A 13,911-nucleotide genomic window follows, 5' to 3' on the forward strand; every position below is an offset into this window, starting at 1 on the left:
CATGCTACATGTGCACTTTCAATTTGTATTCTTCCATATTCTACCAGATAAATAATTTTCCTCCTGGAGAGAGAAACTGATAGAGGATATGGCACTTTCTGAGATCCACGATAATCCAACCAAAGCCTGACATACAAATAGATTAATGGTCCACAATTTCCTGTGCGTTGATATATCTGTCACAAAAATAAATGTATACTTGTCCTCCCTCCATTTTATGCTCTCATTATAGTCCTTGTCAAAGGAAATTATTATCTATTATTATTATTATTTTTAAATGTTCTGTTTCTATATAAAATCTGCCTTAGAGTGATAAAAATATAACCATATATTTTTAGATCTAATTTCCTGAAAAAGTGTTCTCATGATAGAATATAAAAGAGCACACAATAATAGAAAAATACTCCTATTACCTTAGTAAATGTTAGAGTGTATTGGTTTAAAAAAAAAAAAAAGTCAGCTCCTGTCACAATTACATTGTGGTGTTAGTTTTTCTTTAGATTTCTGCTTTTTCTTTAGATTCTTTAGATCTAGACAGACAGCAGGCCTGTCACACGTCCCACATATTCTGTGAATGGTACCAAGGAGAGCTCAGATTGGAGATACTCTGCATTTAGATGGCTCCAGGAAACACTTTAAGGAGCTTTGCTTCTTTCGTGGCAATGTTGTAGAATGAAGAACTTTTGCCATTTACTTCCTTTGCTCCTTGCGGCATCTAACAGAATATGCTACAGATAGCAGGCATTTAGACTTTTGCTAACACTAAACCTGAGAACAGAATAAATATATTTAAGTAAAAGAGAATTTGAGTTGGGCCTTACTTGAGATTTCTTTTATGCTCATATGGTAAAATTTTAGCCATTTTGGCCTGTGGAACAATCCTAGCTGGTACTATTGTCTTAGGAAAACAATTTTTATGCTCCCAAATCAAAATGGGGTCCACATATATCTCAGCTTCTGGTAATATAAGGACAAATAGAAACTATCTTTTAATCTTCTCTAAATAGATAACTATACATCTTTTGTTATTATAATAATGTAAAGTACTTAAAAATATTATAAATGCTATTTATTTTTTTTTTAAGATTTTATTTATTTGACAGAGAGAGATCACAAGTAAGCAGGGAGGCAAGCAGAGAGAGAGAGAGAGAGGAGGAAGCAGGCTCCCTGCTGAACAGAGAGCCCGATGCGGGACTCGATCCCAGGACCCAGAGATCTTGACCTGAGCCGAAGGCAGAGGCTTAACCCACTGAGCCACCCAGGCATCCCTGCTATTTATTTTTTAAATGGTTTTAATTCACTGCAAGTGTCCTGAGAGATCTATCTCCTTTACTGATATACCAATCCAGCTATGGTATACTGATATATCAATCTTTATTCCAATTTTCAACTAATTTTTAAGGCCTCAATGACAGGAGTTATGCATTTTCTCTTTTAGTTTCTTATTCACATCTTTCAGTGGCAGATACCATACCCATTAATTGGCTGCTCCTGCAGACAACATCTGTTGTTGTCCTTGTCCATGCTTTGCACAGGACTTGGCAACTCTCCACATGCTTTCATTAAAAAACAAAAAACAAAAACTCTCTTAAAAGATCTTTAGAGTACAATTTAATAATCACTAAAGATTTACTGAAGATGATGTACAGCAAGTATATTCACACCACCATAAACTCAGGAGTCCGTCATACTTTCCTCAGAACTCCTGATTAGTCCTTCTGTCAATCAGGGGCTTCCTCTCCACCCACCCAGGTCCTCAAGCATTGCTCAGCTTTCTAGCTTGCTCCATTTTTTCTTCACTTATTCTCCATTTTTCTCCACTTTTTTTTTTCTTTAGGTCAGTGGCTTTTTCCTTCTGCCTTAAAATACGTCACTTTCCCTGCAAAAAAAAAAAAACTCCAGACAAATTGCTTGGAAAGTAATATCTTCTCTATGCATTACAAATAAGTAATGTATATTTTTATTTTTCCTATTTGACTTTTATTTTTTAATAATTTTTAAAATTTTAATTCCAGTATAATTAATATATAGTATTATGTTAGTTTCAGGTGTACAATGCAGCGATTCAACAATTGTATACATCACTTAGTATTAACATAAGAGTGCTCTTAACCCCCTTACCCTATTTCATCTATCCCCCCACCACCTTCCCTCTGGTATCCATTTTTTGTTCTCTATAGTTAAGGGTCTGTTTTTTGGTTTGTCTCTTTTTCCCTTGTTCATTTGTTTTGTTCCTTAAATTACACATATGAGTGAAATCATATGTTATTTGTCTTTCTCTGACTGACTTATTTCACTTAGCATTATAGACTCTAGGTCCATCCATACTGTTGCAAATGACAAGATTTTATTCTTATTTATGGCTGAGAAATTATATATATATATATATATATATCACATCTTCTTTACCCATTCACCTATTGATATACACTTAGGCTGCTTCCATAATTGGCTGTTGTAAATAATGTTGCAATAAACATAGGGTGCGTATATCTTTTACGGTTTCTTTTCTCCACACTTTTACTAACAGGTCTCTCATCTTTCTGATTTTGGCCATTCTGATAGGTGTAATATAATGTTTCATTGTGGTTTTTGATTTGCATTTCCTCAATGATTACTGATGTTGAAAGTTTTTTAAAAATATTTCATTTATTTGAGAGAGAGAGGATGAGCAGAGAGAAGGGGCAAAGGGAGAAGCAGATTCCCTGATGAGCAGGGAGCTCAATCCTAGGACCTGGAGAGATCATGACCTGAATCCAAGGCTGACACTAAACTGGCTAAGCCACCCAGTCGCCCCATTGTTGACCACCTTTTCATATGTCTGTTCATCATCTGAATGTCTTCTTTAGAGTAGGGTCTGTTCTTGGCTCTTGCCCATTTTTTTTTTTTTCATGGATAACCCCCCCAAATTTGTAATCTACCCAGGGCTGACCTCTGTAACTAGATATGTTGCTTCCATCTGCCTTTCATCCTTTGGGCAGTTTTACTCTATGATTCTTTTTACTGAAGTAAAGATGCTTATTATACAGTCCAATGGCACTTAATGCAGATCTGAGCCCTGCGAATTTGAGAGTTTTTAATTGGATTATTTGTTTTGGTGCTAAATTATATAATTTCTTTATATATTTTGGATACTAAACCTTTATCAGATATATCATTTACATATATCTTTTCTCATTCATTGGGGTTTTAGTTTTGTTGTTTCTTTTTCTGTACTTTTTAAATTTTGATGTAATCCCAATAGTTTATTTTTGTTTTTGTTTCCCTTGCCTCAAGGGACTATTTAGAAAACCGCTGCTATGACTGATGTCAGAGAAATTACTGCCTGTGCTCTCTTTAGTATTTTTATGGTTTCAGATTTCACATTTAGGTCTTTAATCCATTTTGAGTTTACTTTTGTGTATGGTGTAAGAAAGGGGTCCAGTTTTCTCAACACCGTTTGTTGAAGAGACTTTCTTTTTCTTATTGCATATTCTTGCCTCCTTTGTCAAAGATTAGTCGACCATACGATTGTGGTTTTATTTCTGGGCTCTCTATTTTAAGTATTCTGTGTTCTAAGAATCAGAACGTCATTAAAGTTCTAGTTTTATCACTTATTTGTGTAATATTTGGTAAATTATTTATCCTTGCTAAATCTTATTCTTCTCATTTTAAAAACTGATAGTATTATACACACCTTGTTATGGTTGCTGTAGAAATTAATAATATTTGGAAATCACTAGGGATATGTTTATTTTGTGTGAAGTAAGACCACAGACATAATTTTTTTAAAGGTCCTCATCCTTCATAAGAACAATATTTCAGGAAGATGGGGAATGCATACTAGTCAACCACTGGATGACCACAGTCATGACATTGAAAAATTCATAATTTATACATGAGAAAAACCCAAGATTCTCTCAGATAACTGTCTGAACAAGGAAAAAGAGGAACTTGGGACAGAAGAGAGAGAAGACCATGATATCATTAACAGAGAAGAAGGTATATCTTGCAGACAAAAGTAGAAAACGACAGCTATTTAAGAGATATTGTGGGGGGTGGGAGGTTGGGGTACCAGGTAGTGGGTATTATAGAGGGCACGTATTGCATGGAGCACTGGGTGTGGTGCAAAAATAATGAATGCTGTTATGCTGAAAATAAAAAATAAATTTAAAAAAAGAGATATTGATACAATGCATTTGAAAGAAAACAGATTACTTTGAGAGTTTTTTGGGGATCTAAAGGAGTCCCGGGTTTATTTGTCTAGCAGAGTAAAGCATTAAAGATATATAGTGGGGTTGCTGTGTTTGTTCTGGGCAGTAAAATATAAGTACCTTTTTGTTAGTTGAGATGTTAACTTTTCAACAAGTCAAACTTCTATTTATTGTGGAGGCTGATGTTTTTTTTCCCTCATTGGCACAGAGTAAGCTCCCAATAAATAAAATAAATGTACCTTCTGCATTGAATTTTAATTTTTATAACAAATGGTTGCTTTGTCCAAGTATTTAATTGATGTGATGCCTTGTTTTCATTATGTATAAAATCCCTTACACTCTGCTCCAATAAATATCTTTATTAATAAAAGAAAAAAAGTAAAGAAGGTTAATTTCAATTCCAGGAATATATAGTCACACTTGTCAAATAAAAATGGGAAAACAAGAAGCTTCTTATTAAAATGAAATTATTGACAACAGATAGACATCTTTGCACATGTTATTCTCACTCTTATATGGCATGGTAGGAGAAAAAAGAGAGATTCCAGAAAGTGCCTCATAACTTCAGGGAATAGAATTAAGATCATAGTAATGAGATATTTATTAAAGAAAACTATGTTAAACAAGCATTTAATTAGTCTTAGATGTTGTCAGCTTTCTGGCTGTGATGGTACTGAGTGTGCAGGACTTTTTTCCTCTGAGCCTAATTTTCTTCAGGGAAAAAAGAAATATTGTCACTGATAATGCCACCCACATTTATCATTATAAACTGCTTACATTTGACTGTGGATGATGTTGTGTGGGGATGTAAGCTTGAGAATATGACGAACTCTCTTGCTCATTATGCTTCAAAAATTTCATTTTAAATGTTGGTCACCAGAGAGCAATCAAATCAGGACTCATCATTCAATTAGTAATGGGAAAGATGAAAAGGCCCAGGAATTGGCATTTGAAATGAGACCTAGCTAAAAATGTAATCTTTTTTTGTTTTATTTTATGTTTAAAACTATATTACATATTTTATATGTAGAAATACATATGATATATTATATATGGTATTTTATTAATAATTTTATTAAACCAGTAATTCATACCTTACTATCATTTTACAGATACTGGAATTGAGTCTCAAGGAGGTTTGAAAATGTGCCCAAGGTTGTATAATGAGGAAGCAACATCAAGATCTGACTCATTTCAACTATAGCTCAATTAAACTGTTGAAAGAGATGGTTCACAAATGGAATTTGTCACATATTTAGGATTCACTGCTTAAAGCACCACTACTTTTTATCGTATCTTACCTGGTTGAGTCCTACTTACCTTGATAACTCATGCATTCACATGCTTATATAAAGCCCACGTGATTATATGCTCTTTTGAACCCTGTGTTTTGTTTTGTTTAGTTTTGTTTTAAATAGCCCCTTTGGCAGTCCAGCTATCAGTTATCACTTTTTGCAATTCTCTGTGCTTTCCCTCTTTATTTTTCTTAACTTCTCGGAGTTTGGGAACTAGACAGTTAAGGCAAAAGAGAGAATCAAGGAACAGTTTTCAGGGTCTGTGTACAGCCCAATGTAAACATCAACCAAAACAATGTCAGTCATACTTCAGGTGCAATTGTAAATGTAACTGTTTCTTAATTTCTCTTTCTCCTACTTCACTATTAGTATTTATAAAAGCAACAGTTTTCTGCATGTTAATTTTGTATCCTGCAACTCTATTAATCATTTACCAATTCTAGTAGTTTTTGGTGGAGCCTTTAGAGTTTTCTAAATATAAGATCATGTCATCTGCAAATAGTGACAATCTTACTTCTTCCTTACCAATTTGAATGGCTTTGTGTCCTTCTCTTCTCTGATTTCTGCAATTAGGTCTTTCAGTATGATGTTAAATAAAACTGGTAAGAGTGGACATTCTTTATTATGTTCCTGACCTTGTAGGAAAAACTCTTGTTTTTCACTGTCGAGGATGATGTTAGCTTGGGTTTTTCATATATGGCCTTTATTATGTTGAGGTATATTATTCCCTCTAAACCTACTTTATTGAGAGTCTTTATCATGAATGAATGTTGTATTTTGTCAAGTGCTTTTTCTACGTCTATTGAAATGATCACAAGGTTTTAATCTGTCCTCTTGTTAATATGATGTATCATATTGATTGATTTGCAAATATTGAACTACTATTGCATCCCTGGTATAAATTTCATTTGATCGTGGTGAATGATGTGTTTAATGTATTGTTGATTCAGTTTGCTAATATTTTGTTGAGAATTTTTGCATCTATTTTCATCAGGAATATTGGTCTGTACTTGTATTTTGTAGTGTTTTTATCTGGTTTTGTTATCAGGGCAATGCTGGTCCCATAGAATAAATGTGGAAGCTTTCCTTTCTCTTCTAATTTTTGTGATAGTTTGAGAAGAATAGCAATTAACTCTTCTTTTACTGTTTTGTGGAATTTACTAGGAAAGTTCCTAGGCTTTTGTTTCACATTATAGGGATCTCAGAAAGAGAAAACAAGGCAAAACATTTTTTGAAGAAGTAATAGCTGAAAAATTCCCAAATCTGTGGAAGGAAATAGACATCCAGATTCAGGAGGCATAGGGAGCCTCCAACAAAATCAACCCAAGGTGTTCTGCACTAGGATACATAATAATTAAATGGCAAAAAGTCATGATAAAGAGATCATTTTAAAAGCAGCTAAAGAAAAGAAAACCATTATATGCAAGGGAAACCCCCAAGACTATCAGCTGATTTTTCAGCAGAAATTTTGCAGGCCAAAAGGGAATGTCATGAAACATTCAAAGTGCTGAAAAGAAAAAATCTACAACCAAGAATACTCTAACCAGCAAGGCTATCATTCACAATAAAAGGAGTGATAAAGAGTTTCCCAGGTAACAGAAGTTAAAAGAATTCATCACCACTAAACCAAACTAACAGGAAATGTTAAAGAGAATTATTTGACTGGAAAGAAAAAGCTATAATGAGGAGCAAGAACATTATGAAAGGAAATAATTTTACAGGTAAATACATACATAATAAGATTAGTAGATTAATCACTTATACATCAGTACAGAGGCTAAAGTACAAAAGTTGTAAAATGAAATTGGACCATTTCCTTACACCACACACAAAAATAGACTCAAAATGGATGAAGGACCTCAATGTACGAAAGGAATCCATCAAAATCCTTGAGGAGAACACGGGCAGCAACCTCTTCGACCTCTGCCGCAGCAACATCTTCCTAGGAACAACGCAAAAGGCAAGGGAAGCAAGGGAAAAAATGAACTACTGGGATTTCATCAAGAGCAAAAGCTTTTGCACAGCAAAGGAAACAGTTAACAAAATCAAAAGACAACTGACAGAATGGGAGAAGATATTTGCAAACGACATATCAGATAAAGGACTAGTGTCCAGAATCTATAAAGAACTTAGCAAACTCAACACCCAAAGAACAAATAATCCAATCAAGAAATGGGCAGAAGACATGAACAGACATTTCTGCAAAGAAGACATCCAGATGGCCAACAGACACATGAAAAAGTGCTCCATATCACTCGGCATCAGGGAAATACAAATCAAAACCACAATGAGATATCACCTCACACCAGTCAGAATGGCTAAAATCAACAAGTCAGGAAATGACAGATGCTGGCGAGGATGCGGAGAAAGGGGAACCCTCCTACACTGTTGGTGGGAATGCAAGCTGGTGCAGCCACTCTGGAAAACAGCATGGAGGTTCCTCAAAATGTTGAAAATAGAACTGCCCTATGACCCAGCAATTGCACTATTGGGTATTTACCCTAAAGATACAAATGTAGTGATCCAAAGGGACACATGCACCCGAATGTTTATAGCAGCAATGTCCACAATAGCCAAACTATGGAAAGAACCTAGATGTCCATCAACAGATGAATGGATCAAGAAGATGTGGTATATATACACAATGGAATACTATGCAGCCATCAAAAGAAATGAAATCTTGCCATTTGCAACAACATGGATGGAACTAGAGCGTATCATGCTTAGCGAAATAAGTCAAGCAGAGAAAGACAACTATCATATGATCTCCCTGATATGAGGAAGTGGTGATGCAACATGGAGGCTTAAGTGGGTAGAAGAATAAATGAAACAAAATGGGATTGGGAGGGAGACAAACCATAAGTGACTCTTAATCTCACAAAACAAACTGAGGGTTGCCGGGGGGAGGGGGTTGGGGAGAAGGGGGTGGGATTATGGACATTGGGGAGGGTATGTGATTTGGTGAGTGCTGTGAAGTGTGTAAACCTGGTGATTCACAGACCTGGGGATAAAAATATATGTATATAAAAAATATATGTTTATAAAAAATAAAAAATTAAAAAAAAAAAAAGTTGTAAAATCAATTATATCTATAAAAAATCAGTTAAGCAACTCACAAAATAAAAAGATGTAGTGTATGACATCATATGCATAAAATAGGGGTGGAGGGGAGTGAAAATTTAGTGTTCTTAGAATGGGTTCAAACTTAAGTGGCCATCAACTCAATATATAGACAGTTATATGCATAAAATGTTATATATGAGCCTAATGGTAACCACAAATCACAAACCTGTAATATGTACACATAAAATAGAGAAAAAAAATCCAAGCATCTCTCTTAAGAAAGCCATTAAGCCACAAAGGAAGAGAGCAAGAGAAAAAAGGAACGGAGAAGAATTACAAAAACAACCAAAAAACTGGTAACAAAATGACAATAAGTACATATCTATCAATAATCACTTTGAATGCAAATAGGCTAAAGGCTCCCATCAAAAGATACAGGGTGGGGCACCTGGGTGGCTCAGTGGGTTAAAGCCTCTGCCTTCGGCTCAGGTCATGATCCCAGGGTCCTGGGATCGAGCTCTGCATCGGGCTGTCTGCTCCGCGGAGAGCCTGCTTCTTCCTCTCTCTCTCTGTCTGCCTCTCTGCCTACTTGTGATCTCTGTCTGCCAAATAAATAAATAAAGTCTTTAAAAAAAAAAAGATACAGGGTGACTGGATAGATAAAAAAGCAAGACTCATCTATATGCTGCTTATAAGCAACTTATTTCAGATCTAAAGACACATAAAGATTGGAAGTGAAGGGATAGAAAAATCTTAACAGAAAATGGAAGTGAAAAGAAGGCTGGGGTAGTAATACTTATATATATAGAACAAAATAGACTTTTTTTTAAGGAACCTTGAATTTTATTTTATTTTATTTTTCAGTGTTCCAAAATTCATTATTTGTGCACCAGACGCAATGCTCCATGAAAAGACTGTAATAAGAGAGAGTGAAGGACACTACTTAATGATATAGGTAACAATCCTCAACAAGAAGACGTAACAATTATAAATATTTAAGCACCTAACATAGAACACCTAAATATGTAAAGCAATTATTAACAGACATAAAGGAAGAAATCAACAGCGAACACTAATAGTAGGGGGCTTTAACATCTCACTTACATCCATAGATAGATCATCCAGACATAAAATCAACAAAGAAATAGTGGTTTTGAATGACATGTTGGACGAGATGTACCTAACAGATATAATTAGAATATTTATCCCAAAACAGCAGCATACATATTTTTTTCAAGTATACATAAACTATCCTCCAGAACAGATCACAAAACAAGTCTCAACAAATTAAAAAGCACTGAAACCATATCATGCATGTTTTCTGACTACAACAGTATAAAAGTAGAAATCAGTCACAAGAAAATATCTGGTTAGAGCACAAATACATGGAGGCTAAATAACAATGTTACTAAACAACGAATAGGTCAACCAAGAAAACAAAAATAAAATGAAAAAAAAATACATAGAAACAAATAAGAATGAAAACACAATGGTCCAAAATCTTTGGGATGCAACAAAAGCTGTTTTAAAAGGGAAGATTATAGCAATACAAGCCTACCTCAAGAAGAAAAATCTCAAATGAACAACCTAAACTTATTCCTAAAAGAGATAGTAAAAGAAGAACAAAAGCCAAAGCCAGTAGAAGGAAGAGCAGAAATAAATGAAATAGAGAATAAAAAATAATAGAATATATCAATGAAACCAGGAATTGGTTCTGTTAAAAGCTCAACAAAATTGATAAACCCTGACCTAGACTCATTGGAAACAGAAGAAAGAGGACCCAAAAAAACACAATCAAAAATGAAGAAGGACAATAACAACCAACACCATCTTCTACTTACTAGGTTTTTCTACTTTGGGTAATTTACCTAAGTTCATTGACATTTGGTTTTCTTACTTGTGAAGAGTAACTGGCAACTTTTTAAAATTAAAACATTTAAGTGGATGGCTCTAACTTCATAATGAATATAGTAGAGACATATTTTGTCTTAGAATAGGTTATGAATTAAGCAGTGAATCAGTAAAAGTCTTTTATAGATATTTTTATCTGTTCCTCCACACTTCTTAAATGTTTATTTAATTTTTCACATAGGATGCAAATGAGAGATAATCACCCACTCATCTAGTCAGATTTTTGGTTATCTGTCAATAAAGAGGAAGACTTAGGGACGTTCACACATTTATTACATAGGTTGAACTAATATGAATGATGATTTTATCATTCATCACTTCATTTACCTGTTAACTTCATTTTAGGAATGAAATAAATACAATAAAACACACAGACATGCACACACACACACACACACACACTCTTTCTCTCTCTCCTTGGTCTATAGCTAAAAGATACACTTGCACACATTTCAAAAAACATAAATGAGAGTGTATATGCAGAACTATTTTTAAAAGACTCAAACTGCAAAAATGCCAATGTCCATATAAATAATAGAATGGATAGATACATTGTGGAATATTCAGACAGTAGGATATTCTACAGAAATGTTAATGAACATAGTACTGCCATACACAACACGTAATAATATGGGTGAATCTCATGAAGGAAAAAAAAGACAAAATAATGCATAATGTGTAATTCCATGACTATAGTTTGCAAACAATAAATGATATAAAATATTATGTCAGTATATTACCATGTCAATACTTTGCAAATAATGGAAAAATTAATCCACGATGTCAAACATCAAGATAGTGGTTCCTTTAGGAGGAGGAAAGGGTAGAGGCTGGGAATGGTCAAAAGGAGCTTCTGGATCCTGTAATTTTCCACCCATTCCCAGTGTACAAGTACAAGTGTACATTTTGGGGGATGTATAGATATTTATAATTATGGTTTGTACACTACTCTGTGTTTCATCAATGAAAATGAATTTTTATGTTTTATTACATAAAGTTGAATTGCTGTAAGCTAAAAGGACTAATAAAGTATGTTTTAGTGGGAGTCTATCTCTTTTGAAAAATACAGCAGGTTCTCAGCATAGGTTGTGTTTTCCTTCAGTAGCAAATTTACAGCAACTCTACCTAAGGCTGGGATGTAGTGTGGACAGACTGTCAACCAGAAACTCACAGCATACACCCACACAGAAGGGACTGCAGGCTAAGGGAATTTCATGATGTGAACCTTGGACAATTAATGTTTTCAAAATATAAATGAAATAAAAATGCAGTTTTAGCTAGAGCTATTTGGTAAATAAAGAAATGAATATTTAAATATCAGCGTACTTCCTAAGAATAAAATCATGCTTAATGTTAAATGCTTCGCGTTAAAAGTTGTCAAATGTACAACCGATTATCATCCTTTCTTTTTGCATTCAGTGATTTATACACCCTTTCTTTTAAACTTCCAGAATTAATTAAGAAGCTTATTCATTAGTTACCACTTTATTCAGCAATTCCCTTTTGGAGCCTCCTACTATTTGTGACATTCTGTGCTAGGCACAAAGATATAGAAATTAAAGATACAGGTACTTTATTTAAAGAGCTTTTAGTATAGAATGTTATGGAGAAGTTCATTGATTATTATAACACAGTGCAATCTATCTGCTAGCACAGAATTATTCTGACTGCATTATGGAAGTAAGAAAGAATGGCCCCTAACCCAGGAGGAAGAAATGGCTCAGAATAGAGCAGAGAGGCTTTTTGGCTGACAAACTGCGGTTAGAGAATGAAGAAGGGCATGCCCAAAGACACTTTTATCATTGAGTTTATTCTATTAATTATTGCTTATTTAGTACCCATCCTTCAGTAAAAGACTTGAAGGGATGAAGTTGGACTAATCTTTAATCACTGAAAGCTGTCATTTTTTGAAAGATGAAATGCGACAGATCCTTAGCAAATGGGGAGATCAAACTTAATGTAGCCATTAAAATAGAGCCCTCCTAACAAACAAGGTCTCCATGAAGCCAGGAAATTATTACTAAAATGGCTTCAAGACAATAACACTGTCTAGATATGAGACCAAGTTAACTCTGGTAGAAAAGGCTTGACCTTGCATTGATCTCATCTGCCTCTAAATCTTTATTGTAACAGAACTCATGTTCTACTTGGCGGGCTATTTAAATAATTTACTAAGAGATCAAGTAACTCAGAAGCTATAAATGAGTGTACCAGGAGAATGATATTTACAATGTAGAGCCCAGGGGCATGGAAAGAGTTATTATTGTTACAGAGAATGTATTGTTGTTTGTGGTTTTTTTTAGACCAGGGGAGATTTTCATGCCTTGAATTGCTGTCTTATTCTGCAAAATTGCAAATTTTATCTTTGTGCCTTCACCAGCATTAATTGAGAAGCAGTGTTTTCCTAAATCTTACGTAGTTGCTAAACCTCTTCCATACCCATTTGGGGTTTAACAAATGTCCATGAATTATTTAAAAGACAAAAAAAAAGATACAATATAGGAAGATACATTATTTGTGGAAAAAGGTTTTTCGAAGTCCAGTGAAGGGAGACTATTTAAAATAATAATAGGATACTCAAAATAAAATAACCCATGTAAAACTGGACAGAATAAGACTCACAATCAGAGTGGCTACCCAGAATGCAGACGTACAGCTAGTAACCTGCAGGTAAACAGAAATGAAGAGGACAGGCCCATCGAGTACAAGGAAAGATAGTGCCAAAGAGCCCATGAAATGATATTTGTTTTATTTATTCATTTAAATATTTATTGCCTACTACGCTCTGGGTGCCTGAAATACTGTAACAGCACTCCAGCCTGCTTTTCGGGTTAACCGGTTTCGAGTCAACAAACTCCTTACTTGTTTACCTAAATCCCTTGATCTGTAACAGAACTATTTCATTTTGAGATTGGCAAACCACTGGCCTTGAGGAGTGAAGGACCAGAACTCTCCCAGGCTACAGAAGCCAGCAAATCTGTTTGAGGCCACCTAGGCTTTCTGAATAACCTTGCATTTTTTTTTTTTTAATTTTCTTAAAATTTTATTTATTTATTTGACAGACAGAGATCACAAATAGGCAGAGAGGCAGGCAGAGAGAGAGAGGAGGAAGCAGGCTCCCTGCTGAGCAGAGAGCCTATGTGGGGCTCGATCCCAGGACCCTGGTATCATGACCTGAGCCGAAGGCAGGGGCTTTAACCCACTGAGCCACCCAGGCACCCCATAACCTTGCAATTTTTTAAGGAAAGTGATTTTTTTCTTTTCTTTCTTTCTTTTTTTTGCTCACACAAATTATTTCACTGACCTCCCTTTGCTAACTTGTAGTTCTGACCCTCCTTTGTGGAAAGATCAGAGTATTCTGGCTTATCACAAAACAAGAAACCGACCCTCTCAGAGGGCCCCAGAGCGCTGAGATAACTTGTGTAGCTGTAATTATTGATCTGCATCTA

The sequence above is a fragment of the Mustela lutreola genome, chromosome 3 (genome assembly GCF_030435805.1).
Source record: "Mustela lutreola isolate mMusLut2 chromosome 3, mMusLut2.pri, whole genome shotgun sequence".
Lineage (NCBI taxonomy): Eukaryota > Metazoa > Chordata > Mammalia > Carnivora > Mustelidae > Mustela > Mustela lutreola.